The following is a 26497-nucleotide window of genomic DNA, read 5'->3' on the forward strand; positions in this document are numbered from 1 at the left end:
GACAAACATCTATAGTCCCACCACTTCCCTTTTTATTTTAATAAATGTCTGCCCAGTCATGTGTGTGGATGTGTATGTGTGTGCACGTGATTACTTTTAGGAGTGGAGTGATCGTGTCCTATTATTTTATAATTTGCTTTTTCCTCTGAATTATATCACAGATAACCCCCTAATGAAGACACTGGGGCTGTCTTCAGTGTTTCCAGGTTATGAACGATGCCTTGCACCATATCCCGGTGGCTAAATCTTTGTGCACAGCCACACCACTCTTCTTGGCTACTACTCCTCACCACCCTGCGTCTCCCTGACTTCTGTGACGTCTCCCTGGGACATTCGGTGTCGCCTTCCCTTCAAGCAACCAATCTACTCTGCCTCTTCTCTCCCCACAAGAAGCCCACCTTGCCCCACAGTGAAGGAATTAGAGGAAGATACATTGACCTCACCTGAGTTGAATATCTGCCAGGATTAAGCCGGAAGGATGGGAGAAGGTAGGTCCTCTCTCCTGGTTGGGAGTGGGGTTCTCTGCTTGTCTCCACATAAGATTTAAGAGGTAAAGAAGCCATACGGTTGTTTCCTGTTTATGGAAATCTCATCTTTCTTCACCTGTCCTTCCTGTTCCTGTCTTCCTGTCCTTGCCTTCATGTGCCCCCCACAATTTCCTGCTCTGTTGATCTGCCATGAGTTTATGGTGGGAATGTTTGAGAAGATTCCCCACCAGGTAGGATCATTGTATATTCCACTCCCTTGGCTATAAACTGGTTACAAAACCCCATTTCTAATTTGACTGATTTCCACAGTTCAGGAATATTCCCCTCGCCTGACTATTCTCTCAGAGCAAATCATTGCTCTACCGTCACTTCTCTGAGACAGATTCTTTAAATTACTAAACAATGACAAGAGTAAGAGGAATAGGAAAGAGTTATTCATCGCTGATAATTGTCTTCATGCTGCATGAATCATCAGTCCCTATTTCTATCTAGAGTGAATAAGAAGTTACCGTAAAGAAGTGCTGTAAAAATTATTCACTTTATTCTGAAAAGGCAAGACATGCACAGGCATAAAATTAAGAGAGCACAAAAAGGTAGAGAGTCAAAAGTAATTCTCCCTTCTACCTCCATCCCCAGAGAGGTTCTTCACTAGGCAACCGTTATGACCAGTTTCTTGTGGAGCTAACTATACCCACGACATGTCCAGTAAGGTGACTGCCTCCCACATGTGCCGGTGTGTGTCCAGTTGCACCGAGCACTCAAAGAGTGGCCGGTCCAGACTGAGGTGTGCTGTAAGTGTAAAATGCACACCGTATTTCAAAGACTTATGAAAGAAAGCACGTAAATATCTCATAAATAATTTTTGTATTGATTGTATATTGATCATATTTTGGATAGTCGTAAATGAATTTTATCTATTTCTTTTTTAAAAGATATTATTTATTTATTTGTCAGAGAGAGAGCGTGAGCACAAGCAGGGGGAGTGGGAGAGAGACAAGCAGGCTTCCCACGGAGCAGGGAGCCCGATGCGGGGCTTGATCCCAGGAGCCTGAGACCATGACCTGAGCCGAAGGCAGACGCTGAACCGACGGCGCCATCCAGGTGCTCCTACCTATTTCTTTCTACTTTCTTTGTAGCTACTAGAAAATTTAAAGTTACCTATGTGGCTCATGTCTGCGGCTTGCATTGTATTTCTACAGGATGGTGCCGGTCTATATAGAACTGAGTATGCATGTATACATATTTGTATGTCATGGTCATATAGGCTTATTTAAAATGTATCTGAGAATAATAATAATAAATTTTATGTCACAAACTATGGTTTCCAAAGCTTGTTCATTGTCTTCTCATTCGATTCTTACAATAACCCAGTGACATAAGCATTTTACCTAGAAGCAAACCAAAGCTGAGGAAAGGAGGAGAAAATGAACCTTTGTGTGGGGTACTTTATATGCATAAATTCATTTAATTCTCAACACAATATGGAGACAGGTTTTATAGGTTTTTTTATTTTTATTTTTTAATTTTTTTAAGAGAGAGAGTGTACATGCACAAGAGGGGGAAGGGCAGAGTGTGAGGGAGAGGCAGAGAGAGAATCTTAAGCAGTCTCCATGCTCAGCGTGGAGCCCAACTTGGGGCTCGATCTCACGACCCTGAGATCATGACCTGAGCCAAAATCAAGAGTCATATGCTTAGCTGATTAAGCCACCCAGGCACCCCTTATAGGTTTTACTATTCCCATTTTACAAATGAGGACAATGAGGTTCAGCATGATTAAGTGACTCACAGGAATCCCATAGTCAATGGAGGGTTAAGCGTCAGTGAGCTGTGGCTCAGCCACTTTACTAGCTGTGTGAACTTGGACAGGTTAATTTAATATGAAAAATGGCGAGAATAAAAGAAACTGTGTCATGGGGTTGTCAAAATTAATGGAGATAGCATATATAAATGCTTAGCCCAGTGCTGAGCACAAAGCAAGCCCTTAAAACACTCGCTCGTGTGTGTGTGTGGTGGGGGGGAGGTGGTGCTTGCGTGCATGTGTGTGCCAAGAGTCAAACCCAGATTCCTTATTTCCTGAGCTCCAACCTCTTCATTTTCCCCCTCCTGCTGACTCAGTCCCTTCTGGACAGCAAGACTTAGTTTGTCTGGCCCAGTTATGATCATTCCCCTTAGTCAGCTGTAAACTGGGGGGAAAGGCAGGAACAGAGAGGAGCCATTTCCAGGTCGTCCCGTGCCTGCCACCTCCTCTCCAGTTAAGGAAGATGTTGACCCTCACTGTATCTGAGCATCTTCTTCATCAAATGTGTCATGGGTAGTATGGATGGGCTTTCTTTGATGTCTTGGAGCAAAATAAGTTGCAAGCCACGGGAACTTGTGAATGAAAACGAGAGGACCCTCATACTGGGGGTGGATGTGGAATCTGCCCACAGCTTTGGGACACTGGTGACTAGGTTAGGCAAGTGGTGGTGTCTTTAGATGGCCCCCAAATCAAGCAAATAATTATAATACAATAAACTACAGTTGTGACATTGAGCAGAACCCTTTGTGATTTTCAAACGGTCTTTATTCTTTCCCTTTTGAAAAAAAATGACAGGAAGTAAGTGATCAGGAAATGCAGGAACAATGGCCTTTTCCTGGAAGAGTGGCTCCGAAGGATGACTAAACGGTCAGCCACGCCGCTGGGCTCCGCTGGGGAGGATGAGGCCAGGGGTCCGCGCAGAGAGAGGGGCCAGAGGTGACCTACAGCGGTGGGCAGAGCCACCCATGTAGCTGGTATATTATTTACGACTCCCTATCTGGTGAAAAGAAGTGAGAGACTGTGGCAAGGTCAGGTCGGACCTGGAGACCATCAAGTTGTTAATTGGCAAAAACTGCCACCTGACTTGAAGCCTTTAAAAAGTTCTTCGTATCAGGCAGGAACAGCCAAGAGAGACTGCTTTCACTTATGAAGCCCAGTGTTGTTTTCTCTGTGTGAAAATAATCAATCATAATTTGTAAAAAATAAAACTACCCCTCGGAATGTCTCCCCGGCCTGGGGTAATCAGCGTTATACTGAATTAATGTAACTCTAGCGCTGGTCCGGACATGGGTTCTTCAGCTATGCTAAGCAGCCGTATTACCAGCAAATGCACCATTTCTCCTAGGCTTCAAGAGATGTTCGAAAGCCCCTCTGGAGTCCCCCTTTGTTTCTCCTCAAATCCTTTAAAGGACCAGGAGCCTCAGTGTCTGTGTTGCAGGGGTTCCTAGGAAAGGAGGAGGTCCCTTTCCAGTGGAGCATCGGATAAAGGTAACATTAATGTTTTGATTTCTTTGAAAAAAATTTGAAGTTGAGAAGGAAAAAATTATAAATAATCCCATCACTTGGACTAATTATATAAGTAGAGGGTCGTTAGTCCTCTCATTCCATGCCTCAGAGGTAACACTGTAAAAAAAAAAAAAAGCTTCCTCCCATTTCTTTTCTGAACTGTGCAATGATATATATATAAAATAGGCAATTTTAATACATACACAAATACATACATTTGTAATATAAATATAAAATATTATACATGTAAGTATACAATATAATATATTATGATGTAAATATATTATACATACATTTATAAATATATTATTTATATAAGTAAAATACTTATTCATTTAGAAATACATGTATTTATATAAATATAACAAAATTATATAATAATTACATATATATACCTACTTTCTTAAAGCGGGATGCAATTTGCTACTTTTTACTCAGATTTTCCACATGAACACCTAAGATTTTTCCTTTTTAAAAATGGTTACAAAATAGTTGACATTTAGCAAAGTTTATGATGTGCTCCGTATTCTTCTGAGCACTTTACAAGTATTAACTCACTTTAGTCTCACAACGACCTATGAGGCAACCACTCTTGTCATTCCCATTTTACAGAGGAAAGAGAGGGATACCTCGCGAGGCTAAGTCATTTGCCCAGGATCATACAACATTAACGCACCCAAGGTTCCAGCTCAGGCAGCTTGGCTCTAGACCCACATACCTCTGCTCTGTCACCTGCATTCAAAGCCGCTGTGCCATGGATGGGCCAGTTTCGTTGCCATCCTAATTTCTTTCTTCTTTGCTATTTCCATGCTTAATGAACATCTCTGTACATACATCTTTGTGTCCTTTTGTTTTTCTTTCTGACGTATAGTTATGTCCTAGAGGTGTTACATCCCAGTGGGGGCCACTGATTCAAAGAAGAAGTGTTACTTAAAATTTCAATTTCAATGGGTGATTTAAATTTCCTTTTTAAGCACGTGCTAGGTACCAAACATATTTTGCCGTTCACTATCATGGCAATCTTGTGCATATGTACTATGATCGTTCTCATAACCTGTAGAAGTTAAGAGATTTGTCCTTTATCCCATAGCTAATCAGTACCTGAAATTCCAACCCCAGACTCCTGGCTCTACATTTTAGTGTGAATTCCACCGTATGCTAGCATTTAATGCTGTAATTGCAATGGGGGGTTTTTAGGATTTATTCTTGGGAGCCAGAATTTAAGCCTAAACCACCAAGCCTGTCAATGCCACAGGATCTCAGTTCTTTCCCAGTTAAGGGAGGGACTTAAGCTCCTAGAAAAAAACCTCGAATATTTCTTTGGAGCTCATTGCTACTAGAATATGTTGATCCTGAAAAATGATTATTATAGTTTTAATTCTTCCTAACGTCTTAACATGATTTATATTAAAGGAGAGTCTCTGCATTTATCAAGTGTTTGTTTACCGGAAATTCAAAAGAAGAATCGTAGCTTTACTTAAAAAATATAAACAGAGTCTGGTCATGGAACAACTGATCAGGCCCCAGGTGGATTTTGTCCATTTCTTCTTTCTCCTCTCCATTTTTGCATCATTTCACTGCTCCGCTACTTACGAATGGGTTCACCTTGGGCAAGTTACTTTATCATTTTTAAACCTAATTTGCTCATCTGAAAATGGGGATAATAAAAGTATTCCCTTCTGTGGAATTCTTGGGAGGAGTGAGCCCAATAATCCATGCCCAGGGTTTGGCACTGTGCCTGACACACAGGAGGCCTGAAGAAATGTCCGCAGGTTGTCACATCAGCAGCACAAACCTCCCTCCAGAATGGACAGTTGGGGAGGGGTGGGGGGATGGGCAAATTGGTGAAGGGGAGCGGGGGTACAGGCTTCCAGTGGTGGAGTGAATAAGTCATGGGAAGAAGAGGCACGGAATCAGGAATATAGTCAATGCTCTCGTAATAGCACTGTGTGGTGACAGATGGGAGCTACATTTGTGGTGAGCAGGGTGTAACTTACAGACTTGTCGCATCACCATGTTGTACACCTGAAACTAATGGAACACCATGTGTCAACTCTAATTCAAAAAAAAAAAAAGACTGGACAGTTAGCCATCAGACTGGGTACAATATGCAGTCCATATGACAATTTCCAAATAAGAGGATGGAGAAGGCTTCTAGTGAATAGGACGAGATTACTTGGCAGTTGGAGTAAATGAGGTGAGGGCGTCTACCATGAAATAGAACTGCCAGCTAACAGAACTTCAACCTTTTCGGTTTCTCATCTACAGTCTCTCCCTGGTGATCTGTTTATGCTTAGGTAGCAATAATTAAGGGTAGATGAGAAAGAAGTCATTTTATACGATGGGGATGGTAGGAGAGATGGTTGGGAGTGTTGGCTAAGCTGGAGATAGGGGGTAGGGCAGGAAGGAATTCAGTTTAAAATATCAGGTTTTGTACTTGCTTTTCACCGTTGGCTTTTTGAGTTCTCGGTTAATTGAGTCTTATTGCCAAAATGATAAAATGCTCCCCTTTTGCATTTGGGGTAAGTTGATATGAATTAATCAGGCTCTGTGAAGTGTGTTGAGGAGTTATGATCTATCTAGGTATGTGTGGGAGCAGTTCTACCAGATGTGAAAGTCAAATTAGTCAGTGTGGCTCCTCCCTGCAGCTGGGGTGAAGGTTTATCTGGGAAAGAGGCTGAATCTGTTGGCTAAAAACGAGACTTTGGGTTTTATCCCTGGTTGTCCATATTCTACGTTCTTCAATAATTAAAAGTTGGCTCTATGCCAGTATTGTGGGAGCCTTAGAAGATGTAGGAGTTTGGATGAATAACGTTTTGATGCTTAATATTACCTGGAGGTAACTATTGGGTCTGTAGGACTAGCCAGGAAATCTCATGAAAAGAGTTCCTTTGTTGATATATTGGCTCCTGTTTTATTGTATTTGATACAGTGATCCAATGAAAATAATAATTTTTACTTTTCTGGTTTATTTGTGGGTTAGACCGAGAAGCTAAGGAACTCAGTACTGAAAAAGGACCAGGAGAAAAATGAATTAATTGAAGCCTCCCAAACTCTGAGTGAAGAATGCTGTAGTGACCATCTTGTGGTTGGCCAGTGCAGTGCCCTTCTTCCGCACACAGAATCCCTCTCTTTCTTTTGGAAATTCACATCTCCCTGATACTGATCTTATGCTTTGGATAGGGATGGCACTACCCCCTAACTCTAGTGGGGACTCAGCTCCAACCCATGAAAATACCACATCCCTCTGGCTACAGTAACTAACTCTGGGGTGGGCCTTTGACCAACGCCAGGTCAAACAGAGGCAATCCTGATCCTCTTGCTCAAATTTTTGGGAGAGAGATAATTTCTTTCTGTTGGGATTGCTACGCTGGCAGAATGAGCACCTAGATCTGCTGGAGGCCATCTTGCCACCACAGAAGGGGAGTGTTCCAGAGAAGGAAGCCGACATAGAGGAAAGCAGAGCCAGGGATGGATACCAATTCCTGATAACACCATATGAGTATCTGGATCCAGACATACTTGAAGCCAGAACCGCTTGGATACTTGTTATATAAATAAATAAAAGGAATTTTTTTGTTCAAGTTGATTTGAGCCTTTTTTAAAAAATCTCCAATACTTAGTAATCTAAATATTCTATACTCAGTAAGGAAGAATCTATCAATATACAAATTTACAGCCTCAAGAAATTAACTGTCAGAATATTGTTAATTTTCATGGTGTTAAAAAAAAGAAAAATATCTCAATGATGAGACTGTATTCCTGTTGGCTGCCTTCCAAAATATGTTAGGATGAACAGCCATATTATTCTTTTTCTTGCCCCAGATGTGTTTCTGACAACCACATGGTATTCAGATAGCCATCGTTCTGTACAAATGCCCTCCCTGTCCGTCCAACCTTATTGTGTTCATTTGTATCTGTTTTGTAAAGACTAGGGGTCCCTTCTCCCTCTTTTGTCTTTGCTCTTCACATCCAGATTCTTATCTGGAGCTCTGTGGAAGCCAAGTTTCTCTCTTCAGAGGAGCATCTTGCCACATTAACGCATGAATCACACTGATATTACAGATTGTCATTACCCTCCAGGTCCCGAGGAAAAGAGGAGGCTCAGAAGGCTTAAGCAGATGTGTGGTGGCAATCTACAGAGAGAGAAATGAGACTGCTGAGACCACAAATGGCAAACGGAGGTTGACGTTAGCCCGATGCCAGAGGGGTTGTGTTCCCCAGAGAGCAGACTTAGCACCACTCATCCCTCACCAGCAGCCATATCTTAGACCCTTGATGTGGGATTGTAAAATTGAGTTGGCTTAATTCCAAGAGGGCATTGAGACTGGAACTTTCCAACTCTAAATGTCTAGCTTTACACTGTAGGAAAACCATACTCAATTGGCAAGAATTTATTTCATATTCTGCACCAGTTTACAATGGTTAGATGAAACCCAGCACTGGCCAGAGCATCCCTAGGTTGGAATTAAAAATGCAAATGCCCGAGGCAGGCCAGGCAGCTAGCAGAGTTAGGTGATGTGGACTGGGGGGAGGTGTTGAGCACCTGCATGATTAAGGGAAGCTGTCACAGTTCAATCCTATCCAAGGGGCATGTGCACGTGCAGCGTGAGCCCTGAGCTGCCAGATCTTCAGTGCTTCACAGAGGGGCTGGAAACCCAGACGTCATCAGTTTGTAATCTCTGACTTGATAATAACATCAGTGATTATGCCAGGTGGCTGGATGTTGGGTTGGGTTTAAACCTAACTTAGTTCACTTTAAACAGAACCCAAAGTGTCATGGTTTAGACCACAGACTCTGGTATCAAGCTGACCTGGTTTTATGGCCTGGCTTTGACACTCGCTAATGTCATGACCTTGGCCAAGGAACTTGTCTTGGAGATGCTTTCACATCTGCTTTGTGGGAGGGGTTTTGGGGGGTGGCAGAAGTTGAGGTTAAAAGACACGATGCTCTTAAAGTTCTCACAGAGTGGTCATGTTAAAGCGTAAAGCTTTAATTAATTCTAGGCAATTCTAGAGCTGACAGAAATCCATGTAAGGTATTGTTTTTGTAGTCTCCAGAAACATAAAGTCCGAGAGGAAATATTGTGAGCTGGTCAAAAGTATTACAAACCCTGGAGTCAAATTCTGCTCCTTTTGGCCTCAGTTTTCTCTTCTGTGAAATGGGAATTTCAGGTTGCCTATTCCAAAAGATTCTGAGGAGGATGAAATGAGTTAACACATATAACATTCCTAAAACATTTAGAACAGAGCCTGACACATTAAGAACTATGGGAGTGAAAGGTTATAATTCTATTATTGAAATAAAGTTTTAATAGGTCTCATAACTTTGTCACTTGAGTAATGCTGTATACACACCCTGGAACTTGTGGTTTACATTATACTAACTTTAATAACACCTGCTGCAATTATTTCTTCCCTTAAAAAGTTGGAAAGGTTTACTTACTATTATAAGAGCCACTTCAAATCCACAGTGAGGAGTATAAAAATGAATGCAATTACGTCAAGTTCTTTAAAAGTGGCTTTCACAAAACTGCCCCAGAAGAGGGTCAGGTAGATTAGGAAACAAGAATTTTGCCGAGAGCCTGTTTTGTGCAATGCACATTGCTGCACCTAGAAACAAAGCTAAAATAAATCGGGAAGGTAAGCACCGCTCCACCAAGGCGACGTTCACGCGCACAGACGCCAGCTTGTGGTTGGCGTGGGGGCGTTTCCTGAGATCTTTTGCTTTTCTCAGAGGTTACCTGGTGGTGCTGGCGTACAGGGGTAAAGATCGGCACTGAATTCGGAAGTAATGCAGAAGTGAATTGCCTCCAGGGCGGGCTGGCGGCACAGGGACCAGGGCCGGTGCGGGGAGAGCCGCCAGGACGCGTCCCGGGTCCGGCCCGCGGTGGCCCAGGGGCCTCGGCTAGGGAGCGGCGCGTTCGCTACTTCCTCTTCCCAAAGCTTAGGGAGTGAGAGCGAGTCTCCAAAAGATTTCGATCTGAACTTCGTGGGTGTCTGAAAGGAGGCAAGACTGACATCTTCTACCCCGGCTGATAGCCCGCGTAGGCGCGCAGCTCCGCGAGCGCCGGCAAGAGCCCAGGGAGAAGCGGCGTGAAGGGGCGGCCGGGGGAGAGGGCTGGGCAGAAGCGCCCGTCCCCGGCCCGGGGCCGCAGAGCCGGGCGCTGGGACGCGGAGGAGCCGGGGCTGCGGCTTGCTGGGCATTGCAGGAGCCCGGCGGAGAGGCGCGCTTCCCGGCCCGCAGTGGCACTCTCCGCCGAGGCCAGACGAGGCCCCGGGGACACCCGGCCACGGACGCTCGGGCGCGGCGTGTGGCGGCCTCCACAGTCACAGCACCCCGCAGCCCCGGTGGTCCCGGAGAGGGGACCGCCTCCTCACCTTGCGGGGCAGACATGCCCACCTCGCCCCCACTCTGCGCCCCAACTCTAAGCCCAGGGCCACCCTCGACTGCCCGCTCCGGGAAGGGCGCTGCCTGAAATGAGTCTGCTTCCTTAACCAAGAAGTGATGGGAAGTTATGAAATCAGGCTGAGAGGTCATTCAGGGAGGTGCTTTCCAGCTGGAAAAGGGGGAGGAAGGTTGTCCTCCGTTAGTAGCATTTATTTGAAAAAGTAAAAACATTTTATGTATATGCGCCTCTGATGACTTGAGAGTCTTCCCTCAACAATTTCGCACATGTACAAGTTGTGAAACTGGGGGCTGTTTTCGCAACTCGGCCAGAGTGAGTGGTAGCGTCAGAGAGCCGGGTTCACTTGTAGAGGTGACCTCTGGTGAGTATGGTCATTTAACCTCTCTGAGACTCCGTTCTTTAACGTGAGGATGACAGTAACCCCTTAGCTACCTCCCAGGATTCTGGTTAGGGGCAAACGAGGCAGTTTCTGTGAGTTGGAAGTTCTTTATGAACGAGCAAGTAGTGTATAAACATTGGCTATTATTACCTGAGTTTCAAATTCATTGCTCCATCTGCTGCCTGATTCATCTAATCATTTAGGGTACAACTGCTCAAAGTGGGGATATTTAGCTCAATATGATAAGCATTTTTTGAGGGACTCCTGTTGTAAGTAGCTGTCTATATGATCTGATCAGTGTGGACAGAGGGTCTGAGGCACATGAGCCTCCTACATCATGTTGTCAGTGGCTTTGTGGAGTTTTTGGGCTGAGTTATTTGCACCATCGTCTGCAACCGTTCATTTTCTCTGTGATTGCTTGTTGAACTTCCATTTTTTATTATGGAAAATGTCTATGTTATGAGTGATAATTGGCTTTGTTTCCATATTATTTCCTATACCTACTTCATTCTTTTTTAAGAATTTCATTCATTCTTCTTTAGAATTGTAATTAAATACTCTTAAGTGGTTTAATGTGAGATTTCATAGTTGAAGCTAAGACTAAATTTATTCAGGGAGGAAAATACAATGTTATTATTTACTTTATTTCAGGTCAAATATATTAAATATGTATATAAACTTGAGAACTCTAATGAGAGAAAAATCCTCTCTACACAACTACATACTAGAATTTAGAGGAGGAAAAAGCCCAAAGTTGTCTTTCAAGAAAAAGAAGTATACTTTAACTAGAAAAAATTTGTGTATTTAAAGAACTGAGCCTGTAGCTTGAGTCCTACATTATCATCTCATTATAATTAAGTCAAAAGGACTATTTTCTCCCTTATTAGAAGTTTAAATGCATGTATGGTCTCTGCACTGTTTGAAAAAGTGTAATCATATACTGCCCCACATTACTGAAATTCATTGCCTAGGTATTATTCTCATAAGAAAGAGGGTCGTTGGAGGGGTGAGGTTGTGTGGCTCTTTCTTATGCCTCTCCAGCGAGCCTCTTTCACAGAACTGGCTCACAGTCATTGCATAATATATATTATTGACTTGATTAATTGTCCAGATGCTTTTGCTGTACTGTAGTTTGTTTCTACTGAGCCAGATACTGTTATCCCTAATTTAATAAATATCTCATTGTCAACTTTAACTTTCTGCAAATTTAAGCCTCTTATAAATTACCTTGGGCTGTCAGCCTTCTGTAACAATTTCCAGGGGGTTGTCACTTCCCTTCTTTAATCTATATAAGATTAAAAGAATAAAGTCTTTAGGAGATAGTTCAGAATGACACTCAGCATGAGTGACTTTGAAGAAATAAAGCTGGAGAAACGCCTTGCTGCTAGCCCAGCCAACACATCCACTATGATGTGCTGTGGGTTTTGGTTTGAGGCCCGTGGAAAGCCATCTCCTTAAACAGAGCCATCTTGGATGATATTTCGCCTCTAATTTCAATCTATGGAAGGGGAGGGGGGAGGAAGAATTATGCTTCTTTCATCACTGATCACTTTGGTGACATCAAAGGATTAAGGGAAGTGTTTTGTGTTTTTGGTTTTTTTTTTTGCCCCCCCCCCGCCCCGAGGCCTCTCACCTACGTCCCTTCCTCTTCACTCTCCATAAAGCTTATCTTGGAAGCCAGGCACCATTTGCCAGGTGACAGTAAGGTGTGTGTAAGATGCGCTCTGGTAGGTTCGTGTTTGTAACACAAATACATGGTGTGGTCACTGAGGCAGCAACTGCTTGCTGTCAAGAGGCACATCCTGAATGGGGATTACCGAGCCTGGCCTGTGGTCAGAATGTCTTCTTGACATAGCTTTCTCTCCCCCTTAATATCTGTATCTTCACTTGGGAGATTCTCGCTTTGTTTGTTACTGTTGTTCATTTTCTTTTCTAATCTCAACCTATGTGTGCATAAACTTTTGTTTCATCTCTCCCCACCCCCCCAATACTCTTCCAGTTTCAAGGGTAGAGAGGTGAAAACAAAATAAAACGGAAAGCTGTTCAGATAACCCAGGAGGATTTTAAAACCCTTTTGTTATAACAATCCTTTTATGTTTGAAATATTTATTGGGCCTCTTCCTGGTCATGATCAGAAGGGAAACCTGAATTGGTGCCCTCTAAGTGGCGTGGGCAGACAGAAGAGTACATGTTTACAGTTAGGACGGTGCTTGATCTTAGAACGACAGGAAATGATTTTGCAAATCCTGATAAACCATTTTATCCTAGAAAGCATACATGCAAACACAGTTTAAAGTAAATACACAAGAATCTTTATGTTGTGCTCCATGGGCAGAGTGTTGGGAGAAGCTAACACTTCTCCAAATTAAGGACAATTTGGTGAAATAGTTGCCTCTAAGTGACTTGTAATGCCTGTGTGTCCTCTTGTCTTGCAGGTGTAGGCTTTTAGCTTTTAGATTTCCATTCTGGAATTTGTTTAAATGAATGAATGAAGGATTGAATGAATGGGAGAGAATAAATATGGGATAAATATTCCCCCAGATAAATACTACGGGAAATCACCAAGAAAGTATGAAAAAGATTAGGGAGAGGAACTTTCTTCATCAGATCTTAAAATTTGCTCTAAAGCTAATAATAAAACAATATATTATTCATATATAGATCAATGGAACACAAGAGTGTCTGGAACAGATTCAAATATACATATGCTATCTTTATATTGCTAAAAGGGGCATTTTTTAAATTGAAAAATGTGTTTAATAAATGGTGGCAGGACTTTTCAGCTGGATCAGTTAACAGCTAGCATTTAGTGAGCATTTACTATGTGCCAGATATTATTCTAAGAGATTTTCATGTATTAACTCAATCCTCATAACAACCTTTTGAGATAGAAACTCTTTTTAAAAAATATTTTATTTATTTATTTTAGAGAGTGGGAGAGAGAGAGGGAGAGAGTATGATTGGGGAGATGGGGAGGGGCAAAGGGAGAGGGAGAATCAGGCTCTCTGCTGAGCGGGGAGCCCGATGTGGGGCTCAATCCCAGGACTCCGGGATCATGACCTGAGCTGAAGACAGATGCTTAACCAACTGAGCCACCCAGGAGCCCCAAGATAGAAACTCTTATTATCCCCAACTGAAGGAGAAAAAATGGAAACACGGGGAGGTTTAGTAACTGATTCAAAGTCACACAGCTAATAAGTTGAGGAGTCAGGATTTGAACCTGGGCAGTAAAATTAGATCAATACTTGGTTTATTCCATATAAAGACTCAATTTCAGGGGTTCCTGGTGGCTTAGTCAGTTAAGTGTCTGACTCTCGATCTCAGCTCAGGTCTTGATCTCAGGGTCGTGAGTTCAAGCCCCGAGTTGGGCTCCGTGCAGGGTGTGGAGCCAACTTAAAAAAAACCCCAAAACCAAAAATAACTCAATTTCAGATGTATTAAAAATCTAAATGTATAAAATAACACCTTTATAACACTAATACACTGTAAAATGATAATCCAAAGGAACAGTTACATAATCTTGCAATTAAAGAAACTTTCTTCAGCAAGACAGAAATTCCAGCAGAAATAAAGAAAAAACATTGGTCTGACATTAAACAAAAACTTGTTGATAAGATACCCATAAGCAAAATCAAAAGTCCAGTGATCAAGTAAGAGGAAATATATTTGCAACCCATTTGACAGAAGAAGAGTTTGTGTCTGTAATCTACAAAGAACTTTTATAAAACTGACATTTAAAAAAAAAAGTCCAATTAAAAAATGGGCAATAGATATGAACTGGCAACTCACAGGAGATAAAAGGGCAAATGGTCGATAAATCGTTAACAGTGGCAATGTGTGGGGTGCTAATAGGCTTTTAGGGAACCTCCCAGCTTTTCTGTTTGGCCTCACTTTGGTCAGTAAATTAGGTTTTTCTTTAAGTTCTTCTTCCTCCTGCTTTCTGACAACACCCCACTTTCCATCCTTATTATCTTTCAAGATGTGTAAGTTCCTTTTCCTCTGTTTGGAGAGTCCAGGACGTTAGGGTGGTGGGTGGTTAGTGGTTGGGGAGTGAGCTGTTGAAAGTACACTCTTGAGAACTACCTGGAAGTGATTTCCTGCTGCTCTGTTTCTTGGTTCTCTTGGTGGAAGATATTTCTCCTTTCCACTCTGTGATCTGGAATCCCAGTCTTTCCATCCCTTTCTCTGCTCCTACTTAGGATGGACTCTCTGTTCCACATTTCCGCTTCTTCTTTGTTCTAGCCACAGTCCTATCTAATCTTGGGGAAAGGAAAAGCAGGCATTAAAGCCTCCCTACTCTGCCTCTAGGCCTGAGGTTTCTTTGAGTCTTTGTTTCAGCTTAGAGTGGGGGTGGGAGTGGGTGATAGAAAAATAGCCATCAGAGTCCAAAGGTACCAGTAAGAGAACACAGAAAACACGTACATTAACTTAACGCTGAGATATTATCTGGCTGTAGATCTATGTTTTTAATTTCTCCAGTACTCAGGAAATGCAAATAACAATGAAATGACTTTTTTCCCCCACTTGAAATTGTTCAAAGTTTAAAATATTGATAACATATATAATACAGGCCAGAGCTGGGGGGAAAGACGCTCTTTCTATATTGCTGGGAGATGAAGTGCTAAAACTTTTTAGGAATTGCTAAAACATGTCTGTACCCATTAAAATTTAAATTGACATAGATTTTGACCTAGAAGTACACACCTAAGGATTTAGCTTGAAGAAATAAAAGCACCAGATACATGGGCTCTCTTATAAGATTTATTGTAGAATTATTTACCAGAGGGCTGTAGACAACCCAAATACCTATCAAGGAATAATTGAATAAATTATAACACATTCATATAATAGAATATCATGCAACTACTAAAAAAGACATTAACCATTAATCTACTTTCTGTCTCTATAGATTTTGGCTATTCTGAATATTTCATTTAAATGGAATCATACGATATGTGGTCTGTTATGACTGGCTTTGTTTACTTAGCATACTGTATTAAAGGTTTACAGTAGCACATATCAGTTCTTCATTCTTTCTTATTGTCTGATGATATTCCATTGTATGGATATAGCACTTTTTATTTATGTATTCATCAGTCGATGGACATTTGGAATGTTTCAACTTTTTGGCTATTATGACTAATGCTGCTATTGACATTCTTGTACAAGTTTCTGTGGGGACATATTTTCATTTTTCTTGGGTATATACCTGGGAGTGAAACTGCTGGGCCATGTGCTTGGCCTTTTGAGGAGCTACCAGGCTGTTTGCCAAAGCGACTGTGGTCATAGAATTTTAGGACTTAGATGGGACCACAGAAATTATTAGAGATATTTAAAGTATCTCTAAGTGTTCCAGGGAAGTGACCTAACCAAAGTTAAAAAACTAATTTTGGGAGATAAGAATGTAGATTTCGATTTTTTGGTTTACTTTTATCGTGCTTATGTTTTATTCTTTTAACTTTTTTTAAATCTGAAACATTCAGAATAGAAAAATATTTATGCATGTATTCACATATATACATTAATTTCCATTAATATGATTACAAACATGCTATTTTTGGTATAATATTTTGGATTCTCCCCTTTTTTAATGCTTATCATCTTACCCCCTCCCACATTACCTTTGTCCCCTCTACAAGGTAATTAATACTAAAACCCCAAAAAGGGGCACCTGGATGACTCAGTTGGTTAAGCATCTGCCTTCAGCTCAGGCCATGATCTCAGGGTCCTGGGATCAAGCCCCACTTTGGGCTCCCTGCTTAGCGGGGAGTCTGCTCCCTCTGCCCGCACCCCCACCTTCTACCCACTGGTGCATTCTCTCTCTCAAATAAATTAATAAAATCTTAAAAAAAAACCCTAAAAAATATTCTGTTGTATTTTATCTATGATAATAAAATCCTACACATACGCACATACACAAATGGAATTTTTGTCACTGTTTTACAAGAATAAGATCATATTATACTATTTTTCATACTATACTATTTTTCTTCCCTATGGAATTCCCTCCAAATCAATATTTATTTCAATATTTTAAATGCTTGCATAATACTCAATAATGTGGATATTTTATAATGTATTGAGCCTATAGTAGCCTCCTTGCTACTCAGGTGTGGTCCATGGATTAGCAGCATTGACATCACCTGGGAGTTTTATAGATCTTCAGAATCTCAGGTTCCAGCCCCAACCTACTGAATTTGCATCTGCGGTTTTTTTTATTTAAAGAATTTATTTATTTTTATTTATTTGACACAGAGAGAGATAGTGAGAGAGAGAGAGAGCACAAGCAGGGGGAGCGGCAGGCAGAGGGAGAGGGAGAAGCAGGCTCTCTGCTGAGCAAGGAGCCCGATGCAGGGCTTGATCCCAGGACCCCGGGATCATGACCTGAGCCGAAGGCAGCCGCTTAACCGACTGAGCCACCCAGGCGCCCCTGCATCTGTGTTTTAACCAGATCCCCAAAGAGTCATATCCCATTGCAGACTGAGCACTGATCTAGTGTATATGACCTTTCTTTCATACTAGTGCTCACATTTCTGTAGTTAGATTCCAAGGAGTGAATTCTGGAGCCAAAAGGTATTCATACTTTTAATTATAATAATTCCTGGAGGTTATGTTTACTATGTAAATTAGTTCATGAGTTTTAAGAGACTCACTCCAACGTTTCCATTTCCAAGGTTGCTGCGGCTATTAAACAAGAAAACCAGCTCGGCGGCATGGTTAGGCAATGGTGTGGTCGCACAGTGGCTGGACATGCAGCGAATCATCTGCAGAAGATGTGGGCAGATTGATGAAGTACAACGATGGGTCCAGGACACGGCGATGGGCAGGATGTCATTGTCAGCTAAGCTCATGTGCAGGTGACTGCCCTTGGACAGAAAAAAAATGTCAAGGGTCAGGAAACATGTGGACCCCGAGGAGAGCAGAGAAAGTACTGAGTTTAAACCACTTTTCCTGATTTGATTCAAGCCAAGAGGAAAGCAAAGGGCTGTGTCAACTAACTTTCTCTGAACTGGTGCATCAGCAGAACGGGCTGAGCCTCTCTCACTTACCTTTAGATCCCAAACACTGAGTTTGTGCCCATCCGGCTACCCTGCTCAGAGCTTCAGCACACAAAGGAGAAGAAGAACCACTTGGACATCTAGCACTCCTCAATCTTGCTCAAGGCTGGCAACTGTCACAGAATATCGTCAGCCAATGGAGCATCCTATCAACATGTTTCCCGCTTCTTAAGCCAGTAGCCTCTCAATTTGTGATCAGTTCCATGAGCCATGTGTTGTTTCAGCTTTGATATTCACGCTTCTGAGGTCTTGAATTATTTATTATCACCAAGAATTAAAAAAATATTCATTCATCCATTGCTTGAAGAAAATCTGTGGGGCAATGACCAATACCCGTAAACTAAAAAATCTGTGTGTAATGACGATTCCTCATGCATAATGGCTTATTTTTATGGCCCTTTTGTTACTATTCTGCCTCACTCTAAGTGGACAGTTCTAGGTCATTTGTTAGTAAAGCAGAGTATCTGAAAAGCAAAAATGTAAATATTATAGATATACATACATGTGTATTAATAACTATTTTTTAAAAGTATAAATGTAATATAGTTTTTAAAATCTCCGTCAGCACAGACAATAATAAAAAATAGAAGTCATCTTTCAAGTTCACAGATATCAACATTGTTAACAATTTCTTATATTGCCTCCTGGACTTGGCGTGTACATGAGGTGCATTCATGAGGTACAGATGTCTTTTTTTGTTTCAACTAAATGGGATCACATGAGAACACACCTGCTTGGCAGTTTGCTTTTTCCATCAGCAATATATTTAACTCCTCCCTATCGATAGATATTGAGGTTGTTTCCACTTTTTAAGCCTTCAAATAATCTAATACTGTAATGAATATCCTTGTTATGGGAACTTTGTAGGCTTGTACATGTACATCTTTTTTTAGAAAATATTTTATTTATTTATTTTTGCGAGAGAGAGAGTGAGAGAGAGAGCAAGCACGCACGAGCGGGGGAAGAGAAGGGCAGAGGGAGAAGCAGACTCATGGCCAAGCAGGGAGCCCAATGCAGGGCTCGATCCCAGGTCCCCGGGATCATGACCTGAGCCGAAGGCAGTCGCCTAACCAACTGAGCCACCCAGGCGCCCCACATGTACATCTTTACATCACTACATTCTGGTATTTGTTATGCAACCCTGGTGATAGTTTTAAAAACTGGAAACAGAGCCTGAAGGCAAAAATAAAGGGTATGACATATCTCTAGAATTATCCTCTTTAGTCTCTCTCCTTAACTGCTACAGGTAATTAAAAGCCAACTATAGGAAAAGAAGAGAAGCAGAAAAGAAATATATTTAGGGAATATGAACAGAGATTTTCTTGGATGCCATAAGGATCAGCTCTTAGGAGATATGTGACTTAGTTCTGGTAAACTAAAAGAAATGATTTCATTTGTCACAAAATAAGTTATTATTATTTTTTCTTCTTCAAGTATCGCCACTGAAGGTTTACCTGTCATCCCAGCCCTGGATTTTTGCTCCTAAGGAATGCCAATGATACTTACTACTTGTCCTACAAATTTGACATGCTGTGTGTTTAGCCTTACGTATTTATTTTCTGATGTTAGGTATTCTGCCTTGCTTATCTTAGAAACCTCTTCATGGCAAGCTTTCTATCTCTCTAAATACTTTGTAGCGCCTCTGTAGCAACATTCAGTGCTTTGGAATGGATAGTGACTACTTAGTCACTTTACCAATTGATTTATCTGGACTCCAGTTCTACCTTCTTTTCTTTTTTTTTTCTTTTTTATTTTTTTAAAGATTTTATTTATTTGACAGAGAGAGATACAGCGAGAGAGGGAACACAAGCAGCGGGAGTGGGAGAGGGAGAAGCAGGCTTCCCACGGAGCAGGGAGCCCGATGCGGGGCTCGATCCCAGGACCCTGAGACCATGACCTGAGCCGAAGGCAGACGCTTAACGACTGAGCCACCCAGGCGCCCCTCTACCTTATTTTCTATTCAATACCAACAGATGAATAAGGGAAGTTTTTTTTTTTTCTCCCATAATCCCTTCTTAAGGAAGACCAATGCTTGACGCCCCATTTGAGACTCTCAACCTGTGTTTCCAGGGTCTGGGTAGACCAAAACATGACATTTTGGTAGACAATGACCACGAAACTTTGTTTGGTTTCCTTTCCCAGGTCAGGCGGCCTTAGCTGGCACACAAGTAGAAACAGATGTTGCGAAGGGTAAGGAGGTATGTGGTGCCAATGTCTCCGTTCTGGGAAAAGGAAGCACTTCACAGAGAGTAGGTGCCCCCCGCGGGGGCTGTCGTCTGCCAAGTGAAACCAGTTTGGCTGAGAGAGCTAAAAATACTTCCCAAGGGTATAAGGTAATATTTGTTTACCCATGAAACTGAATGAGGGGGTGTGTGTGTGTACGGGTCTCTTTCTGTGTCTGTCCCGGGTGCAGGCTCCACTCCAGTGAAACCTATTGACCTATTTATGAATCCCAAGTGCAGAAGAACTTTTAAAATGTAGTATGTGTTCTGTTCAGAAGAACAGAGTTGTTATGTTTGTTATAGCCTAGAAGAAAGTCCTAGAAGGAAGAATTTGAAATTTCCTTTGGTTTTCAGCTATCTCACCGAGAGTCGCCAAGCTTTCCAAAAAGGACTTGGGGCTTTGAAGAACTATGCAACTCTACAGAGTGATGAACTATTACTTATTTCTTTCTCCTAGCAGAATTAGGTTACATTTGGGGAGATTAATTATACCCAAGACCATTAGATGGAGTTTAGCGCAAAAGCCATGTCTCTCTGGATAAGTTACTAAACTTCTTTGTGCCTCAATTTCCCCATTTGTAAAATGGGTATAATAATTGTACATGACTCATAGGGTTACTGAGAAGAGTGGAGGTTCTAAGAAAGGCACGGCGCGTAGCACATAGGAGGTTATCTGTTCCTACTACTAGTTTACTAGTCCTACTATCCTTGCCATCACCACCATCACCACTCCATCTCTTTGTCTTTTTCTCTGTACCTCTTCTCCTTTAATTCACAAAGATCTTCAATAATTTAATTTAATTTTGATATTCCGCTGAAATTCGTGAAATATTTCCCAAGTACAAGAATCCATAATTCTTTTTGATGTTGGAATTTAAATCATGAGCCCGGAGATCATGGAAAGATCACTATTTTAGGAGTCCAGTGAATTATGGATTTAGTTCTAGCCCCGCTACTTACTAGCTGAGTCACCCTGGGAAAGTTGCCTCATCTTTCTAGGCTTCTGCTCCCTCAATTGTAAAATGGGGGTGGGTGAACGAATGAGATGATCTCTAAGGTCCCTTCTGAAAGAAACCAGGTGGGCTTGGACTATGTTATAAGACCAAGATGTAGAAAAACATTGTGATATCTAATACTACAAGCTGAACTCAACTGTTAATTTATTTTGCAGAAGGAAAGTTAAAAATAATCTATTACAAATGAAAGAGCTTAGAATTGAACAAAATATTTTCTAAAATTAATAAACAGGACCAAAAATAAGGAGATCAGACTATAAAATCTTCAGGGCAGGGAAAATGCAATTAATATATATTCTCGTATCTCTAGAGGGTAACAGAGTGCTTGGTACCTGGTAGATGTCCAAACAAAGTTTGCCAAAACGAATCAAACAGAATTTAGAGTCAATGTGGCTTGCGAACTAAATAATTTTCTATTTGGATGGAACACAGGACTTAAATTGAAGAAATCTTGAAATTTCTAAAATCAGAGGCTTTACATTAAAGCGGTAATTCTCTTGCTGTTGCTGGACCAACATCATCATGATCACCTATGAGCTTGTTGGAAATGCAGATTCTTTGGCTCTACGTCAAACTTACTGCATGAGAAACTCTAAGATGGAGTTTGACAACCTGTGCTTTCATTGTCAGTTTTTAAATAGATTTTCTTTTTTACAAATGAGTAAGCAAACAAAAAGCAGAATCAGACCTATAAATATAGAGAACAAGATGATGATTGCCAGACGGGAGGTGGGTGGGGGTATGAACAAAACGGGTGAAAGGGAGTGGGAGATACAGGCCTCCAGTTGTGGAATGAATAAGTCATGGGGCTGGAAGCTACAGCATAGGAAGTGTGGTCAATTCTGTTGTAATAGTGACAGATGGGGACAGATGGCAGCTGCACTTGTGATGAGCAGAGCGTAATGTATAGAGTTGTTGAATCATTACGTTGTACAACTGAAAGTAGTGAAACAATGTGTGTAACTATCCTAAAAAAAAGATTCTTTTTTAGAGCAGTTTTAGGTTCACACAAAATTAAACAGAAAGTAGAGAGTTTCCATATAACCCCTGCCTCCGTGCACAGCTTTCCTGTCTATCAACATCTCACACCAGAGTGGGACATTTGTTACAACTGACGAAAGTATATTGACACATCATTATTACCCAAACATTTGGACAAATGTATGACATATATCCAAGATTATCATACAGAATTGTTTCACTGCCCTAAACAATCTCTGTTTTAAGAGGCCCTTTGAAGGCCTAGTCCACCCTTTGACTAGTCCACTCTTTAAAAGGATTCGGGAACTCTCAGTGTCTAAGCCTCTGCTTCCCTCTTCGATGAAATTTTAGGACACTCTCATCTCTCAGCATACTAACTGGTAAGTAGGAGAGAGCTGTGGAAAGGACACTGATTTATTTTTAAGAGAAAATATTGTATTATTGAAAATTTCAAACATATCCTGAAGGGCAGAGAAAAGTATAACAAATCCCCATATACCTATTGCTAAACTTTAATATTAACTCATGGCCTATCTTGTTTTATCTATATTCACATTCATCCCTCCCCCATCCTCAAATTATTTCTGAGCAAATCCACGATAATATCATTTTTCTTGTAAATATATATGGTCCAGAAAAATGGAAGAAAAGGGAACACTTCCCAACTAATTTTATGAGACAACCATTACCATGATAACCAAACCAGAGAGAGATATTACAAGGAAAGTAAATTATAGGCCAGTGTTCCTCCTGAACATGGATTAAAAAATCTTTAACAAAATATTTTCAAGTCATAGCTAGCCAAACGTAAACAAAAATCTAGCACATCATGTCCAAGTGAAATGCAAGTTTGGTTCGACATTCAAAAATCAATCAATGCAATTTGCCAGTACAACCATATGATTATCTTAATAGGGTCAGAAAAAGCATTTGACAAAATTCAACATCCATTCACAATAACTTCTTTTTTAAAATTATTTATTTATTTATTTGAGAGAGAGAGAGTGAGAGAGAGAGAGAGAGCCCAAGAGGAGGTAGGGTCAGAGGGAGAGGCAGACTCCCCGCTGAGCCGGGAGCCCGACGCGGGACTCCATCCCGGGGCTCTGGGATCATGACCTGAGCCGAAGGCAGTTGGTCGCCTAACCAACTGAGCCACCCAGGTGCCCCCATTCATAATAACTTCTAATAAATTAGGAATAGAAGGGAACTTCCTCAGCTCAATAAAAAGAATCTATGAAAAATCTATAACATTGTAATTAATAGTAAAAGACTGTGTGCTTTTTTCCCCTCATGTATGGATATGAGGTAAAGATGTCCTCTTTCATCATTTCTATTTGACATTATATAGGAGATACTAGCCCAGGTAATAAGCCAACAAATAAAAGCACACAGATTGGAAAAGAAGAAATAAAACTGTCTTTATTCACAGAAACATGATTATCATAGAAAATCCCAAAGAATCAACCAAAAAGTTATGAGAACTAATTTGTGAGTCTAGAAGGGCACAGGTTACAAGGACAATATAAAAATTAATTGTACTTTTATATAGTAGCACAAGATAATTAGATATTAGAACTTAAAAAATAGTACCATTTATAATGATATCAAAGAACATAAAATACTTTGGGTTAAATCTATCAAAATGGTCAAGATTTGGATGCTGAAAACTATAAAGCACTAATGAGAGAAACTATAGTCAAGTCCATGATGATCCCCGATGACCTCTATCTCCTGATATTCAAGCCCTGGTGTTAATGTCCTCCCACAGTGAATAGGGCTAAACTATATAACTAATAAGATATTGTGCACACGACCACGTATGACGTCCAGTTCTAAGTCCTAAAGCACACATTGGTTTCCACCTTGCTGTCTTGGATCCCTTGCTCTAGGGAAGCCGATATCCATGTCACGAGGACACTTGAGTAGCTGTAGCCCTAAGGAGATCCCCGACATTCAGGGGGGGATCTGAATTCTTCTTCAATAGTCATGTGAGTCAGTCACACTAGAAATGGATTCCTCAGCCCCAATCAAACTTCCCAGGACTGCATCCGTGGCTGACATCTGGACTGCAACCTCCAAAAAGACCCAGAACTAGAATCAGCTAAATTACTCCCCAGTCCCTTAACCACACTTATGAACAACAGAAACTTTGTAATAATGAATGCCTACTGTTTGAAGCCACTAGGTTTTGGAGTAATTTTTTTATGCAGGAATGGACACTAACACAAGTTTTGGTGCCTAGAAATGAGGTGCTGTCATAATAAATATTTAAAAATGTGAGGGGCACCTGGGTGGCTTAGTCGTTAAGCATCTGCCTTCGGCTCAGGTCATGATCCCAGGGTCCTGGGATCGAGCCCCGCATCGGGCTCCCTGCTCCGTGGGAAGCCTGCTTCTCCCTCTCCCAACTCCCCCTGCTTGTGTTCCCTCTCTCGCTGTGTCTCTCTCTGTCAAATAAATAAATAAAATCTTCAAAAAAATGTGAGAGTGGCTTTTGAATATCAGGATGGTCAGAAGAGCCTGTCAGGACTTTGAGAAACATGTTAGTGAAAGCCTGAAGAATACTGAAGGGATGATCATGTGATTTTTATCCTTCATTCTGTTAATGTGGTGTATCATATTAATTGACTTTTGTACGTTGAACCATCCTTGTATCCCAGGGATAAATCCCGCTTGGTCATGGTGTTTAATCCTTTTAATGTGCTGTTGAATTCAGTTTGCTAGTATTCTGTTGAGGATTTGTGCATCAGTGCTCATTAGGGATACTGGGCTGTAGCTGTCTTTTCTTGGGGTGTCTTCGTCTGGCTTTGAGAATCTAATCTTGGTTCATCTGGCACCAAAGCTCCCACCCCTCCACTGTGGTACTATACTTCCCTTTCAAACAAATATGGAAGACTGGGAAGAGAAAAATGTCTTCAGGACTAGTTATGTGAGACTAAGTATTACTGTATGTTATTCCACAGGAAATTAATTTTTAAAATAATAATGACAGCTTATATATGTAAGGTAATGTGAATCCCCTGTATATTTTGAGCATTCTTCTCCCTTCAAAGTCATGTGGAGGATATTTTAAGGGATTTCCCCCTTTCCAGTCATGGGGATAGTTACTTAGGAGCTAATAATGAAGAAAGGACCTATGCTGAAGAATTGAACAGGCATCAATTTAAAAAATATAATAAATCAATATAAAGTTAAAATATAAAATGGACCAAGCCCTGTATATTGAAGCTTCCCCACATAAAGTTTTTGTTAAACCATTAAAATATGTATGTGTAGAAGGAATTGTAGTTTTTTAAAAAAGAAAATTGATGAGATTAGTGGCAAAAGCAGAATGGCATTTGAGAAAGCTGCCAGACACTGGGGGCAGAAAGTTTAGCAGAAAGATCTAAGATGCTGTCTCAGAGCTTATTCAGTCAAACAACTGGGCTTCTGAGAAACTTTAAGACTATTATTTCCCAGCAATGTCAGCAGAAGCCCCAGGTAGAGGAACACTCATCTCAAAGAGACTTATGGATGTGGATTTTGACTAACAGAGTGAATCTCCAAATAGAGTTGTAGGAAAGGGGTGTCTGGGTGGCTCAGTTGGTTAAGCATCCAACTCTTGATTTCTGCTCAGGTCATGATCTCAGGGTTGTGAGATTGAGCCCTGTGTTGGGATTCACGCTGGGCACGGAGCCTGCTTAAGATTCTCTCTCTCCAGGGCACCTGGGTGGCTCAGTCATTAGGCGTCTGCCTTCGGCTCAGGTCATGATCCTGGGGTCCTGGGATCGAGTCCCGCATCGGGCTCCCTACTCAGCAGGGAGCGTGCTTCTCCCTCTCCCACTCCCCCTGCTTGTGTTCCCTCTCCCACTGTGTCTCTGTCAGTCAAATAAATAAATAAAATCTTTAAAAAAAAAAAAAAGATTCCCTCTCTCCCTTTCCTTCTGCCCCCTGCCCTAAAAAAGGAGAGTTGTAGAACTACAAAATGTTTAAGAAAATTATGTCAGCAGAAATATTACCATCTTAGACTGATACCCAGTTACTATTCAAAATTCTTGTTTCATAATTTTAATTTCTTTCCATTTAAGGACACTGATTTGTGAAGCCAGAAGATCTAGTTTTAAATCCTTGTACTTCCATTTACCAGTGGTGTTGGCTGTCAAAGATGTTTAAATTTTCTGAGCCTCATAGGGTTGTTTTGAAGAGAAAATACAATAATATATATAAAAAAACATTTTGTATAGCAGGAGCTTAATACATTTTAGTTTTTAAAATGAATTTCTACTGGGGCACCTGGGTGGCTCAGTTGTTAAGCGCCTGCCTTCGACTCAGGTCATGATCCCAGGGTCCTGGGATTGAGCCCTGCATCGGGCTCCCTGCACTGCGGGAAGCCTGCTTCTCCCTCTCCCACTCAGAAGATAGCAGGAGGGGAAGAATGAAGGGGGGGAAATCGGAGGGGTAGACGAACCATGAGAGACGATGGACTCTGAGAAACAAACTGAGGGTTCTAGAGGGGAGGGGGGTGGGAGGATGCGTTAGCCTGGTGATGGGTATTGAGGAGGGCACGTTCTGCATGGAGCACTGGGTGTTATGCACAAACAATGAATCATGGAACACTATATCTAAAACTAATGATGTAATGTATGGGGATTAACATAACAAT

General features: G+C 41.3%; 1 long non-coding RNA gene across 1 annotated transcript; it reads left to right on the forward strand.

Moving 5' to 3' along the window:
• The first annotated feature begins 9205 nt into the window (after window positions 1-9205).
• On the forward strand, window positions 9206-18245 carry LOC145720194 (uncharacterized). The gene is made up of 2 exons (XR_014143024.1): window positions 9206-10563; window positions 17256-18245. It is a non-coding gene; the product is annotated as an uncharacterized LOC145720194 (long non-coding RNA).
• The last annotated feature ends 8252 nt before the right edge of the window (window positions 18246-26497 follow it).

The sequence above is a fragment of the Leptonychotes weddellii genome, chromosome 2, assembly GCF_054177405.1.
Source record: "Leptonychotes weddellii isolate Sample4059 chromosome 2, ASM5417740v2, whole genome shotgun sequence".
NCBI classification, from domain to species: domain Eukaryota; kingdom Metazoa; phylum Chordata; class Mammalia; order Carnivora; family Phocidae; genus Leptonychotes; species Leptonychotes weddellii.